The sequence below is a fragment of the Rhinolophus sinicus genome, chromosome 6 (assembly GCF_057876585.1).
Source record: "Rhinolophus sinicus isolate RSI-liver-muscle chromosome 6, RSI-T2T, whole genome shotgun sequence".
In the NCBI taxonomy this organism is placed as follows: Eukaryota; Metazoa; Chordata; class Mammalia; order Chiroptera; family Rhinolophidae; genus Rhinolophus; species Rhinolophus sinicus.
Genome location: NC_142506.1, coordinates 64833161 through 64849596, shown reverse-complemented (window position 1 = coordinate 64849596; position 16436 = coordinate 64833161). Strand labels below are relative to the sequence as shown.

At 37.3% G+C, this 16436-nt stretch overlaps 1 protein-coding gene across 1 annotated transcript in view; it reads right to left on the bottom strand.

Moving 5' to 3' along the window:
• The window catches only part of CDC73 (cell division cycle 73), an 88016-nt gene that overhangs the window by 42347 nt on the left and 29233 nt on the right, over positions 1–16436 (bottom strand). The window lies entirely within an intron of this gene.

Genomic DNA, 16436 nt, shown 5'->3' with positions numbered 1-16436 from the left:
TACAAATTTAAAAATCAGGAAATACTATATCCACTAACTTTAACGTTTTTATTTCATACAAGTATGTAAATGTATCAACCTTAATTTAATCAGGATGTTACTTATTCTAATTCTAACACAATTATTTTTATCCTTAATTCCGAAGAGACATTGCATCAAAACAGACTTGTCTCATTTGATCAAGTTCAGAATCACAAGGCCTGCTTAAGTACTCATTATTTCATACACTGAATTCTATTTATACTCAGTTTATCTCCCATTTTCAATTTCTTAGTCTAAGTGTCCTGTTCTACATAGAGTAATTCTGAGAGCTGAGCTATACAACACCTTCAGCTCTTGTTAGGTCTGGTTTTCACTTAATTTATTCCATATGATTACAAAACGACTAAAATTAGACACCAAAATTACTATACGAGTCACACATAACAGGACAATACCAAATTACGCAAGTTTGATGACAGACAAAAAGAACCCGCCCCTCGGTGTAATTCTCTCATTTATACCTCTAAATCAAGGGGGAAAGGTGTATGTTGATCCCTGCGTAGGTGCACAGCTATGCACACAGAACCAAGCCCAGCCCTGTTTGTCCAGGATGTCCTATGGGAGTACTTTCCTTCTGGAAAAATTCAAGTGTAAAAAGTTGACTTATGAAAGCACCAATTTAAAATCATTTTTATATCCCTGATAATACTATCTTGAAAACCAATGGTAATCTAATGATAGACTCTGATGAGTTCTCAAAGAGCACTGGACCAAATAATAGTTTCTTAGTACAGCTGAAAATTCTTATTTTAAAATAAATATTCTACTATTAATTGATATTTGACTTTCTAGAAGTCAACAATATGCAAGTTGACTTCTTCAGCAAAATATGAATTTTTATATTGCATTTTAAAATATGGTATGAAAACATTTCACCACGTATTAATTGTGCCTTATTCATGCCTATGGTATTTTTATTATACATGAAAATATAATTTTAAATGACAGCACTGCTTCATCAAAGAAAATATTACAGAATAATCTTTATACTTAAAGTGTTAATAGTTATTTTAGAAGACAAAAATAACTGTCAATATACTATTTTGATCAAGATTATAAGTGATGAAATTCTAATTCTGTAATTAAAATTTTCACCTCTTAGTATACAGCATAATCCTATATAATCTCAACTGGAATATGAATATCCATTACCAAAAACCCCTATAAAAATACTAACAACAGCAACAGGAATTGTTCACTGATGGCGCACACACCGCGTGCCTGGCACTGTGTTAAAGCACCTTACATGCATCTCACATAATCCTTATAAATAACCTGGAGAGATAGGAAAGTCTCATTCCTGCGAGAGGCTGAGTGAGGACCTAGGACCACACAGCTGGCGAAGCAACAGGGTTCCCTCGCGAAGACCTCTACTATTCTGCTGTGTATTTCACATAATGACACCTTTTACAAGGTATAAAAAGCTAAGCAAAAAAGGCCTGTCTTCTATTCTCCACTTGCCCTTCACCTTTTGCCACAGCCTCCAGGCTTTCCAACATTTTCTTGCACTGGAGGGGAACCTCATGTTAAGTGCAACTAAAGAGAAGCGAAACGAGAGGAATCCTGAGCCCTCAGTTCCTTTTTCTTCTCCTTTTCAGTAGTTGATGTCTGGTGGCCAGAACCTTAGAAAACCATTAAGCACACAGACACATCTGTAAACAACAGGCAGGTGACACTTAAAAATTACAAAAGGTGCTTCTTTTGAAGCACAATTGATCATCTTTATTAGACAAAAGTATTTATTTACCCACACTACTAGTTAGTCACTACTGTTTTGTGACAAGGTGGTAAAATCCTCTGATCTGGCTGATTTGGGTATTTTTTCCCCAAGATTTTACCGCTTAACTACAAAATTTTACTATTAAATTAACACAGATTTAAGAAGTCAAATAATATCCGTACTAGACGTTTCTAATATGCCTCACAGAATATCGATGTGTTACTTAAACACGACTCTAAGAAGACAGGTTAATACATCCAATACTGAAAGGGGGACATTCTGAGTTTCAGGAAGAAACTGATCACTGAGCTCCACCAACACAGACGCACACACCCTCGTCCCAGCATAATGTAATTGTAAACCTCACAATCAGCCAGAAGAGGAAGGAAACCTTCCTGTATGTGCAGAAATTGTTTCCTCTCCCTTCACACAGCACGGCTGCGCTAAACAGAGCTAAAGCAACTGCCTCAGTCTGTTATTAGTCCAATTATTTCAATTTCCAACTGAATCCTACAGATTCTAAATTTGAATCTCACTTTAGTGTCATAAACACTGAAAAAAAATGAAAACAGATCAACAGCATCATAAAAAATATCAAATGATTCAAGTTCGATGATTCTTGAACTGAAATATAACTACAAAAAAAGGGAAAAGTACATATTTACTTATATAACATCCAACCAATCAACTATCTCAAAGAATAAAAAGAACTCACAAAATCAGTCAAAAGCAAGACTATAATACAAAAACAAGAGTCTTTCTACATTTTTAAAAAGTTTTTAGTGTGTGTGGAAAGCACAACACGATTATAAAGTTAATATGGAAAAAAGGCATCAGTAGCTAAGAAAATACTATTGAAAATGATGATAAAGAATTTACTATGAAGCAACAACGCTTTTGGTTTGTACCAACACAAAAACTAGGTTGGCACTTATATCAAGAAAAAAAAAGTCAGACCTGAAAGAGACCCTAACGTTTATAGTAACCTGGTCTCATGAACAAATTAAAATTTAATATTCCATTATTTAATATAAATACTGGCTAATCTCTAGGATGCAATGTTTAGAATTCAGGTTAAGTCCTCATACTACTAAACTCATACTTTACAAAAATAAATCCCAGTAGAGCAAACTAAGTACAATACTGTCCTAATAATTACCAAACCTGTTACATGCCAGGCACTGTGAAGCCTGTTACTGAAGGGGTAGGAGGACTATTTTACTGATCACAGAGAGAAAAAAAATCAAACAGAGAAAGAAATCAAGCAGAAAAAGATAAACAAAATACTAACTTCTACATAAAATTGACTACTGCCATAAGCAAAATTAAAAGGCAAAATAGAAATTGAGAAAATATTTACAATAATTGACAGTGGATGACAGTCTCGATATATAAAAATACTGTTACAAGTCAGTAAGAAAACAAATATTCCAAAAGAAATCTGACCATAAGCCATAAATAAATCACAAACAATGAAATCATCCAATAAAACATTCAGCCTCACTCGTAGTCAATAAATGCACTTAGAAACTAGGTCCCATCTTTATCTATCAAACTGGAAGATATTAAAATAACGGTAAGGGTTGAGAAAGTCCTCCACAGGCAGTGTAAGCTGGTAGAGTCTTTCTGAAAAACAACTTTAAAATATTTAACAAAAGCCTTTGAACCATTAGCTCACAATTAAAAATCTGTAAGAAAGTAAACCAGAAAAAAATTTAAAAGTCCAAAACAGAGATTAAATAAACTATGGTAGTTGTATAATAGAATATTACAGTCCTTTACAACTTGGATTCAAAGACAATTTAATAACATAGAAAACCACTCACTCTATTAAGCCGTAACAAAAAAAGAATCAGGCTATAAAACAATGTAGTATGGTTCATATTCCACTAACATATGTACTTTTTTAAATGAAAATGAATATGTAAAAATGGAATTGTGGTGATTTCTGGAAAATGGAATAATGACTATGTTTTCTTCCTATTTTTCTGTATTTTTTCAATTTTTCCAGGTTTAAAATCAGTGAAAAATAAAGTCAGTAACAAGCGAATCATATCAAGGTTTGTACTATATCTTGTATGATTAGCACATATTCACTATGTTCACTAAATCTACTCTAATAAATTTCAAAAATTTTTAAAGAACTTTCTAGAGTTATAGATCATAATCAAAATTTGAATGAAGTTGACTGGACTTAGCTCTTCAAGGGATAAATGACCAAACATTTTCACATTTTCAGAGCACCTACAATTTGCCAGGTACTGACACTATGATAACTAGACAAGATAAGGTATATTTTTTCATAAATGTCTGGGTAACAGGACAGCCATAAGGAAAAAGAATTAGAGCTGTTAGACAACCCTATATGAGAATAATTTTCAAAGAGATCAAATATCTTAATGTAAACAACAAAACAAACCAGTTCTAGAGGTGAAGAAAACATGAACTCCTTTATAAATCAGGCGAAGTAGTAACTTTCCTAAATATGGCAAAACCCAGAAGCAATGAGATTTATAACTGTGATTACGTAAAATCTGGGGGGGAAAAACTCTTGCATGCCAATAAAAACATCAACAAATCAGAAGGAAAATTACAAACTGGGAAAGGATATTTGCAACCGATCAAGGTTTATATCCCCAATATACCAGAGAGAGAGAGACAGAGGAAGAGGAGGAGACCGACATTCTGATAGAAAAATGGAGAAAAATATTAATAGTTTGCAGAGAAAGAACTGATGTAAGCCTAAACATGGTCAACCTTGAACTGAAGAGGAATCAAATAAAAACTTCATTGAGAAACCGTTCTCCATCTATTGAACTAACAAAAGATTAAGAGATACACATCAGATTCTTCGGACAGACCTGTGAGAAAACAGGCAAACTCATACATACCAGTGGAAATGCAAATGGCACAATGCTGACTGCAGGGAAATTGATAACATCCCGCAAAATTACACGAGCATTTACCCTTTACTCATCAATTCTGCATGTAGGAAGCTCTTCCCAAAATACATTAACAATATGAAATAAAGTTGGCATAACACTATCATGAGGCATGATTTGTAACAGCACAGTAAACAGAAAGCAACCTAAACATCCACCCAGAAAAGGACTGGTTAAATAGACCAAGACTGTATCGAAGTAGGAAAAATAATTGCATTCACCTATGTTGTAATAAACAGCAATATTATTAATGTTATTTAGAAGTAACTATTGAAATATCAGATAGAACAAACAAGAAATCATGTTAATATGGTTAGGAAATGCTATGAACTAAATTGTTTAAGAAAATTCTTTCTTTCTACTGATTATCCACTAGAACCCGTATGGAAAAGCAAAGGTATTGAAAAAGAACAGATATTACTTATTCTCAAGTAATATTCCCATGTAACCATTAAAGGGATAAAGAAAAGAATGAATGCAGGCTGACTGGTTACTTATACACACACATTTGGCAGGGAGAGAGGGAAAATAGGAGAATGAATGAGAGAATTATGGGGAACTTTGAGCATAAGAAAAAGAAAAACAACAGATCAAATTGGAAAATCACTATGCCTCAACAAGGAGAAAGTAGAAGACCATATTCAAGAGCAGCAAGCTTACAAAATGCTCTGGGCTTAGGATGGGTGGAAAAAACACAAGGCACAGAATTACTACAGAGCTACTTATTAGGCCATGAAAAAGAAAAAAGTTGAAACTGAGAATACCAGATCTGTTACAACCATGTATAGTGAGTCTCAAACTCTTGTGCTACAAAAAATTGTGGAGTTCCGTCAACTGGAGATGGCATACTCCTAAAAAACGAACCATGATCTTTTAAATATTCTAGACAATACCCAACGTGGGCAGACTCCCTTTGGGAAGCTGTTCCATCCTCAATGAACTGGGCAAAAAAGACAAACTTAATTTTTACAAAAATAAAGTTTTTAATCAAAGTTCATAAACATAACCCCAAATGTAACCTATTTGTATGTCTATGTGAATGTCTATGAGTACACACACATTTAACAGTACATTTAAACCCAGATTATCTTCTCTCATCTCCAAAGATAATACATTCTCATCATTTCATGTCTCAATGAATGGCTATCTCCAGTCAGTGGCCACGTCTGAATCAATCAATCTATCTATCTATCTATCTATGTATCTATCTATCTATGTATCTATCTAATCTATCTATTTAATCTATCTATATCTATCTATCTATCCATCCACCCACCCACCCACCCACCCACCCACCCAAAAACCTGGATTCCTAGTGGAATCCATGTACGTTTCTTAAAGATCTTACCCTCTAGTAATTCCAATGAGCATCTCTCACTTGAACTTCTGCAATACCTTTACAACTGGTTTCCTCATATTCATACAATACATTTTCCAGACTACAGCCACAATGGTACTTTCAAAACACAAAGCTATTTACGTCATCCCACTGCTTTAACTGCTTCCCAATGTTCTTAGGATAAACACCAAAATCCCTAAAATCCTTGGCTAGCTACAAGGCCCACTGAATGATTCCCTTCCTTGCTAAGGCTAATCTCTCCATCCAATCTTTTGATCCCACTCCTGCCTTCCTCTTCATTCTATAAATTACCCTCTCTTCCTCAAGACTGATTTTAAAATCAATAAACAAAAAATCCTAGGTTAGAAACAGAAAATTGATATTTGACTCAATAAAATAGTCTCACATTTCTGGGTTAAGGCATTTTCGTTGTATCTGAAAGGAAATTTTTTAAGGTACCTAATCAGTTTTTCTCTACAGGGACAAGACTCATCCACTAATTTAGATATGGGTTCATTCACATTGAGAATAAAGCAACATTAAAGTAAATACATGCTGACAAAAAATACAGGTATTCTGGAAATAATAACTACAATCAGTTACACAAACTAAATCCGTCTCAGTCATCTTGGACAACACAAAATGGATTTACAGACAGCCTATGAGAACTGAATCGTGAACAGGGAAGCAACTGTGAAGTGTTGATTATCAAACTTAATGAAGCCACGTATGTCCAGGTCCTGCAAACCACAGTGCATTTCTAAGCAGGGATTATGATGCTTAAGATCAAGATGTGAAGGGTTCGCTGTCCTCAGTATAACGTCAATACAGATGAAACAGCTCGGCATCATTTCCCAAAAAGACCAGTCTTGCCATGCTAAATTCTAAAACCTAACATTAGACTGAATGCGTGGAAAGGAACTAAAAACATAATGCGCAATATGAGCTTAAGAATCATCCATTTGAGGAATACTTTTCAAGCAATACCTATTTGCCAAGTACTCTGTTCTCAGCACTGGAGACACAGTGGAGGGCATGAGGTGGTTCCTACCTTCAGACCCTCATATTCAAAGAAGACTGTCACAGTAAACAAATAAACAAGATTACTAGAAGAAAAAACTGGGCGGTCTTCCTGAGAACATGACCTTTGCACTGAGATATGAATTAAGAGGAGGCGCCAGTCTTATTCAGAGCAAAAGGAAGAATGATCCAGGCGAAAGAAAAGAACAGGAAGTCGAGAACTGCTTGACAAGCTGGTGGGAAACAGGCAAAGGCAGTGAAACAGAAGCACGCGGCCAGGACCTTTCTTAGTACATTTACTCCAGAGCAGGAGGTTAGGAGTAGGATTCAGAGGCTTCCAAATCTGGATGGGAAAAATACTGAACAATTTTACTGTCACCAACATCTAACAGAAATTAACATTTCCTTCCTGCGTGAACAGGCAAGAAGCCACAGCACTATTAACAATGGCTGAGACTTTGTCACCAACAGAAATCAGACGTTTTCATGTCATATTAAAACTTAACTGTCTTAAACTATTATATATACTCATACTCTAAATTCTGGTATTTATTAGATTTGTCACTGAATTTTGTTATAAAATACATAAGTAAAGTACAAACTACTATTTCATAAATTCGCACTTTTAAAATATGATACTTTTATTTCATCACAATTGGTTTTGTCATCGTTTGTATTTTATTGTATGCATTAAAAATATTATTCAGGGGCCGGTGCAGTGGCTCAGATTGTTGGAGGGCCGTGCTCCTAACGCCGAGATCACCGGTTCGATTCCCACATGGGCTTGTGAGCTGCGCCCTCTACAGCTAAGACTGTAAACAAGGGCCCTTCCTGGAGCTGGGCGGCGGTGAACTGCCGTGAGCTGCTGTGAGCCGCCGCCCCGGCAACCGACTGCCTCAGCCGGGGGAGCTCAAGGCTCCTAATACCAGCATGGGCCAGGGAGCTGTGTCCTACACAACTAGACTGAGAAACAACGGCTTGAACCAGAGAGCAGGGGAGAGGAGAGAGGAAGAAGGTGGGGAAAATAACAAAAATAAAAAACATCATTCAGAGAGAGGACTCACTAGGCCACCAAATGGGTCAATGGCACAAAAAAAGATTATAAACCTTTAACCTAGAATAAAAGAAACTTAAGATTTCTAACAACTAAATGCAACTTCTGCTGCTTGTTTGGATCCTATTTCCAAGAAATGAACTACAAAAAGACGTTCAGAAAAATCAAAGAAACTAGAAAATGAACTGGGTATTAGCTGACACCACCAAATTATCACTTATTTTATTATGTGTGATAACGTTAGCCTCTGTGGCTGGGTAAAAAATAAAAATAAGAAAAGTCCATGTTGTTTGGAAGTGCCAAGTCCATGTGTACACAAAGTGTCAGTGTCAGATTCTGCGTTACAATACTTCAGAATACTTCAGAAAACCAGAGAGACGTGGAGCCGGTGGAGGAAAAGTGGTTAAGAAGGATAATTATAGCATCTGTGTGATGGGCGAAGAAGATCATATGCTACTTTCTCTAATTATGTTTGAAACTTTTCAAAATTAAGAAAAACGGGGATGGTAAAGGCATTCAGTAGTCACTTTTGTAAAAAGGTGCCCCTTAGATAAAAAAAAAAAAAGAAATCACAAAGAGGCACTGTCAGCTGGAGTGCAAATGAGAGGAAGACGCCCCTTCCTCCAGGCTGACGTCCTGGGCCAGGCTGCCTGACTTGCCGAGGTGCAGGCTAACCAGGGTTTTCCTCTTTCTTCTCCCATTCCGCTCAGAGAAGACAGGAGGCATCATTAAAACCTGCTCTGCTATTATTCATACCTTGCTGAGTATGCAACCCCTGTCTAACAGCACTCAGTGCAAAGACAAAAGAGACTACTTCTCATTATTCAGCTGTCTGGGCCTAGAAAATTAGTCTCTGATCAAACTAGCACATCTCGGCATTAGAAACAGCGATGGTTTAGGAGAAATAAGTTACAGTCATAAGCTAACGAGCACTGACTGAATTTAGGCTTTCCATGTAGGAGACCCTGACACCTGTGGGGTGGGAGGTGGCGGACACTAGGTAGTTGCAGATACACGTAAACAATGCAGGACCAGGTCACTTAGTCTTCACGACTGGCAGAACACACACACACAAAACAAACAGAGGGGGGTGAGGAAATGCCATATTTAGACAACTGGACCATATAAGATGGTTCCCAGCTTGTCAAAAAATGACTGTCACTGGAGAGGAAGCCTTTCCCCTTGCGTAACTGGAGTGGACTGCAAGATGGGAACACTCACACGGCTCTGCAACCGGCGGGAAGGTGGGCTTGTGAATCCCCTCTTCTCTCCAGGCCCTGTACACTGGCCTGCTCGCCTCACCTGCTCACCTGTCAGCTAACTCAAAAGACTCTCAACTCCTCCTGTCTCTGCATAAGTGTTTTCTCAGCTTGGCTGACAGACAGAAAGCCTTAGAACTTTCTTCCCTAAATATCTTATGTTACCACAAATCAGGAGGATGTCTTAGCAAAAATCGGCACATTCTTTCATTCATTATGAGAAATTTTCTTTACAAAAAGAAACACCACCAAAATCCATTTCCCCCATTTGGCTTTAAGCAATTAATTCCTGATTAGGGGCCGGCCTGGTGGCTCAGGCGGTTAGAGCTCCATGCTCTTAACTCCGAAGGCTGCCGGTTCGATTCCCACATGGGCCAGTGGGCCCTCAACCACAAGGTTGCCAGTTCGATTCCTCGACTCCCACATGGGATGGTGGGCAGCGCCCCCTGCAACTAAGATTGAACACGGCACCTTGAGCTGAGCCCAGATGGCTCAGTTGGTTGGAGCGCATCCTCTCAACCACAAGGTTGCCGGTTCGACTCCCGCAAGGGATGGTGGGCTGCGCCCCCTGAAACTAGCAATGGCAACTGGACCTGGAGCTCAGCTGCACCCTCCACAACTAAGACTGAAAGGACAACAACTTGACTTGGAAAAAAAGCCTAGAAGTACACACTGTTCCCCAATAAAGTTCTGTAACCCTTCCCCAATAAAATCTTAAAAAAAAAAAAAAAAATCCCTGATTTAAAAAAAAAGGAATGATGAAATTTTAATTATTTCAGTACTGAGAAATACATCTTCTCACATAGTATTTCCCTGCTGTTAGTCTGAAATCCAAATCCATCATTAAGAATTTTTATTTAATATTTTTGCATTTCCTAAGATAAATAGAAATGTTTCAACTCCAGTACACAGGCAATAGCCATTATGCAAATGCCTCCACTCTTACAAATTTAACATTACGTTAGTATTTTTATTTAATGAGCATTCCAGGTGTGTTTAAATAGCATCCTTCCTAAAATTCATCTAAATATCAATTCCTTAGGATATTAAATTCTACTCAATTATGGATTGTTTGGCTTAGTAGATAAATTATTGCCTTCTATATCAGTTGATAAAATTTAAGTCAAGCATTAGCAAACTTAGAGTTGTTGGGCCAAATCTAGGCTACTGCCTATACTGATGTATGCCATGGGCCAAGAGACTGGTTTGTACATTTTTAAGGTTGGGAAAAAAAATCAAAATGATCTTAGTTATAAATGCCCCAATGGAGACCTCAAGCACATTTTTATTAGTATTATTTATGCACGTGTGAGAGAGGGAAAGGAGTATTGCATTTACGTGTCAGAGAGAAACACACTTTCCTTCTCCTATTATTGAAAATGTTTCTGGTAATTTCACTAACTGAATTTTACAGAAGAAGTATAACCAACTGAGTAAAATGTGAACTAAAGTCAGGGAAACTTTCCATGTAATAATCCACTAATTATCCTTACTTTAAAATCCCTCACACTTCGCATTGTACTGCATTATACTCACACCTGCAAGTACACACGCCAAGGCAGCATTAAGTTGTGCACAATGTTTACCCAAGACAGAAGGATCACGCTCCTGGTCACCCAGGAAGGGTTCAACAACGGTCCTCACTCACACTGGGACGTCTCCATCTGTACTTCATATGTGTTTTGTGCTCATTCTGACAGCATTCTAAATCTTAAATTCTTCCCTACAATGCCAAGGAAACACTTAAATTTTAATGTCTTTGTAGCAATGAAATTATTGAATTAATCGGAAGGGTGGAGTTTAAGTAATGTCCTTAATCTGATTAACGATCTGTGAGAATACATGAAAGATAGAAATAAGTGGTTTCTAGAATCCAGTGGGAAATCCTTGCCCCTCGTCTCCCCATCCGAAGCACTGAGGCTACGTGAGACTAATGCTGGCCCTGCAGCTCCGAGTTCTAGCCAGGTTGTCAACCACTCTACTCTCTCGAGGGGCAAATCAGATCCTTTGGACATTTACGTAATGAATTTTAAATGCAAAAGAGGTTAATTCCCTCACCAACACTTTTTAGTCAATCATATGGAATCAGATGGTAGTCCTAAAGCTAAATCAGTAACCAATACAGCTAAAGAAATACATCATACCCACTTGGAGAGAGATCAGTTAGAACACAAATGAGGAACACAAGTCACAAATGGCAAATGATGACAAAGCCTATCCAAGCAGTGACCAAGGCAGGAGGGTCCCTGGCCTCGCAATAGGTCTGTCTTTATTGAAGAGATGCAAATGCCAAGCCGTCTCACTCTCGTCCCACTCAACGTTTGAAGGATCTCCTTTAATATGTGCTCACTGCACCACCACATCAATATGCCATGATTTCCCACGTAGCTTTTTTACACGGAGAACACGTCTGTGCTTCACAGGACTGGAGTCAGTGACCCGGGTAATCCTATTTCTCACTGTAATTAATGCATCAACATTGAGCACTTGCAGCGCTACTCTCAGAAGCTTCCACAAGGAACCAATATCTCATAGCATTTCCTCAGCCTTTCTCTAGGACACTACAAATTACTAAGGAAATGCCACCCTGTGAAGCGACTTGGGGTCCATGCAGGTGCTCTTCCCCGGGGACGCAGCCTCCTCACCTGCAGCTATTTACACTCTGACTGTGCTGGAACAAAGATGGTTATGAAAATTCTCCAGGCAGTCAGAACCAGACTGTGTGACTATGAACTGGTCCTCAGTGATCTAGGAGAGGGTCACGATATAAAATGTAAATGTCCTGTTACCAGTGTGCCACACTGAGGCCAGCTTTTGTAACATCTGTTGTACTGTAATCTATGCAAACTTGGCAAAAATACTCATGACTCCAAGCTAAGAAATAAACCAAATGTCTCAGAGGTCTCTCAAAAATTGATGTCTATCAACTTATTAGAAGGTATTCGATCAATTACATCTATTACGTTGAATCCAGATAAAGAAAAAAAATGGTCCCTAACTCAATTTATTTGAATAGTTAAATTTTTAATGTTTATTTTGTCCTGTTCAAGTGACTTTTTTTAAAACTAACTTTTTTTTTGTAGGGAAAAAATGTGATGATATAGTCCAAAGTTCTTGATAAATTATAACGTACCCACAAATTTACTATCAGAATGGTTGGTTATTATGAGGTAGCTCTATGTTAAAACCCAACAGTTCCTAAGGACGCTATGAAGTATTTTTTATAGCCGTTTATGATCAATTATAATACTCTAATCATATCAGAAGCTGAATTTGGGAGGTTTTTAATTAAAAAAAACTAAAAGCCTTCTGCATAATAGAAGTTAAAATTCTTGGAAAGATCAAAGACCTGCTTAACTTTATTTCTCAAGTTTGGTATATTAAAATACACAAGCAATTTAATTACAGACTGTTTATGGCAACAATGTAAGATAGGAATGACAAAAATACACTGTAAGAAGACTGAAGCATATATCTAAAAATACCGAATGTAGGGAGGTAAGTAATTAGATTGAGTGTCCAAAATTCACTGTTTGTAGATGATGATAAAATATTGAATCAATTCTTTCTGACTTAAATTGTAATTTGTAAAAATGTCCAACTGACTTGATTTCAAAATAGTTCTGTTTGATCATATACTACTGCAAAAATCTAAATGTAAAGAACAAATGCCTTTTCAATGACAACCTAACATTGACAACCACGACAGTGAGAGAATTACGTGAGTTTGGTGGTACAACCTTTATCTCCAATTAAAACAAAACTAAAAAAAATTTGTAAAGCTTTAATTCCTTAGCATTACAAATGAATGCCTTCAACTTATTTGCAGCAAAGTACCATTCTAAAATTTCAAATAAGAACTTCAGTTTCGTCCAAACCAGAAGCAGTAAGAGTTTACATACAGATATTTAAAATAAAAGTGGGAACAGTCACTCACAGAGGAACATGAGAAGCAGGAAAGACAAGAAGAACAATACTAAAAGAAACATCCATCAAGAAAAAGACCTGGAAAAGAAACCAAAACTTAGAATTAAAGATCAAATGAAGCTTGGCACAGTAAGGGAAGGGGTAGGTGATGGGATGAACTAACTAGACAATCCAACGAATAAGATAGAAATACTAAGAAAAGTAAGAAAATAAAATCTGAACGCAGAATTTATATAAAAGATAGGAAGTTCATTGAAGATTTTAAACCAGTTTATGAAGACCTACAAATTGATACAACAAACTAAAACTCTGCCAACCACAGCCAACAGAAAAGTACCTATCAAAGAAATAACACTAATTAGAGCATGTTATTAAATATATAAGGTTTTCTTCTTATGAATGGATTCAAATCATGTCATGAAATTAAAGGAAATATTAATCCTTTTCCTCAAAATAACGGAGAGACATATATAAAGTAAAATCACGTCTATGTTAAAGAAGAGCAAACAGTTAGTCTAAAAACACACTGAGAAAAAAATAAAGTAAAAAATAGTAAAAAAATAATAAAAATAAAAATACAGTGAGCAATTAGAATTTAAAATGGTGAAACACATTCATTAATAATAATTCTGTTAAAATGGAATGGATTCAAGTTGTATTGATGAAGGTAAATAGAAATTATAATAAAAAGCTATATTGCATGTACTATGTCCAAGAGAGAATATTAAATTTAAAGAAAATTAAGTTTGCTTTATCTGAGTTATATGTAACTATAACATTACACATGGAATGACAACTAAAAGCATATATACAGTAAAACTGAAATTGTGTAATAAATTTTTGTGTAATAAAAATTGTGTATAAATTTTTATCAAGCTGCTAACAAAAAACATTATATTTGCAAACTGTTTTCTCCCATTCTTAAAATGATCAATATGAAAACACTATGAAACAAGATGTTGTTAACATTATCACTAAAAATTACACGAATACAGGCATTTCTAAGTTTCAGATACTTCTGACATATGCACCAACAGTAGCTCTGCCTATGCTTCTTTCGAAAATAAGTCTCAGCAATTTTGTAATCATGGCATTGGCTATATGGTCATTGGCAGATTAATTTTAAAGATTATGTTATAGATATTAAAATTGCTAAGATATTTTAGATAAACTCTTTAACGAAATACAAAGATAAATTAATGGAGTTTAATTTATAGGCTTACATCAAAAGTACCATCCACTGTGCAATCAATTTTCAATAAATCTCAGGATACATAAACTTTTACTTAATATACATTAAAATATCAGTATGTTCCGCTGCCATAATACATTTTTCTTGAAGTATATTAGCATCAAAATGCTGATTATGGTGACAAAATATTCAGGTACAATGAGATTTTAATATCTTGCACCCCAAAGAAAGTTATCAATGTAAGACCAATACGCACCCATCTAAGTACATGTTCACAGTCAACACTGCCCAACTTTAAAAAAAAGGGTTTTCTATACTACTCAGCATTAAACATTTACAAAATATTACGTGTTTAACATAAAAATTTCTGTAATAACTACAATTAATTCAGTGCTACAATTCAACAGTACTGAACGGAATAATGTTAAACAAGGTAAGCCTGTATACATTTAAACCTCTAAACAAATCCCAGAAGAAGTTATTATAATACTTTTTTTCAGATGTGAACAGTGTCTTTACTATAAAGTAAGAACAAGCCCACTGACAGAAAGGTTAAATAACCTGCTCAACTTCATTAGCTGCAGAATGAACGCAAGAGCCGAGATTCAAAGCCAGGGCTGACTTCCAAGCCTGAAATCTGTAGTGCTTCCAACTGTTTAACTTCTAACAAGGTAGCACTCTCTGTTTTAGAGCAGGGATTTCAAACCCAAAGGCCACTAGAGTCTAAGAAGAGAGAATAAAGAGATGAAGAAAGCCAGCTAAAAGGGACAGAAACATGAGGCCTGTGGCGACCTGGAGAAACCCACGATGCTCAAGAAGGCAGCTGCAGCTCAGATGGATGTGGCTGCTGAGAAGCTAGAACAAGGACCCAATTCTGCCAGAGAGCCCCTGGGAGCAGGGGAAACCCAGACTGCTTATGAGACATACTCTTGTTTTTAAATGTTGGTGAGTAAAACAAAATTTTAAATTGCAATGGCGCCTAGTAAGACATGCCTGGGGCCCCACTGACATGGCCGAGTGAATGACTGCAGACGTACAAATGCTGAGGGGGGCAGAGGATGGCCGCGCACGGGCGTCTGGGAGCAGGCGGGCTGCGTCTGATGCTGGGAGGAGACTGTCTCGCAGGCACCTTACCAACCACACAATAACCAGCCTTCTTTCAAATCTTTCTGCCGCCAAGGCGCTGACGCATGCTTCTTGTTCACGCCTCCCAAAATGTGCTGTCCTGCGATCTTCAAGGTAACTGCCGCTCAAACTGCGCCCCCACTTCAAGTCGGATTACCTCCTCCCTGAACGATTCTGACTGTCCCCAAACAAGCCCCATGTAAGGCGCCTCTCCTCCGACAGACAGACCAGAAATACAGCCCATGAGAACCGTCTGGGTTTGCTCAGCTAGCACAGGACACGCGCATCACAAGCACCGAAGCAGTATTTGCTCAGGAGGAGGAGGGCGGGGAAGGAGGGCCCTGAGAAAGCCCTCAGCAGCTGTCTTCACCTTCCCTGGCCTGGTCCAGACCCGAATCCGGCATTCGGATCCTAGAGCACCCCGTACGCTGCAGGCAGAGGCGAACCTGCTCATCAACACTGAGTGGGGATGAAAAAGGCTCCACAAAACAGGGAGCGGGGAGGTTACTAATGTACACATTCCTGCTTAACAGAAGTTCCTGAAGAGGTTGAGATTCCAGATCCTTCCAAAACGTGACAGTTGATGGTGATATCATTATACCTCTAATGCAGATACTGAAAATCCACGCAAGTTTCCTTACTATCCGAAAAATGGTTCCCCAAAGACTTGTTCTAAGAACTACGGCTGTCAGAGTCAATTCAAATAACGATCTTAAAGGAAAGCTTTTGATCTGTACAATTTCAGAGTGCAAACTGTTTCCTCAAAAATGTTAAGACAGCAAGGTAATCCAGAGTCAGTGCCATTCAGTGAGAACA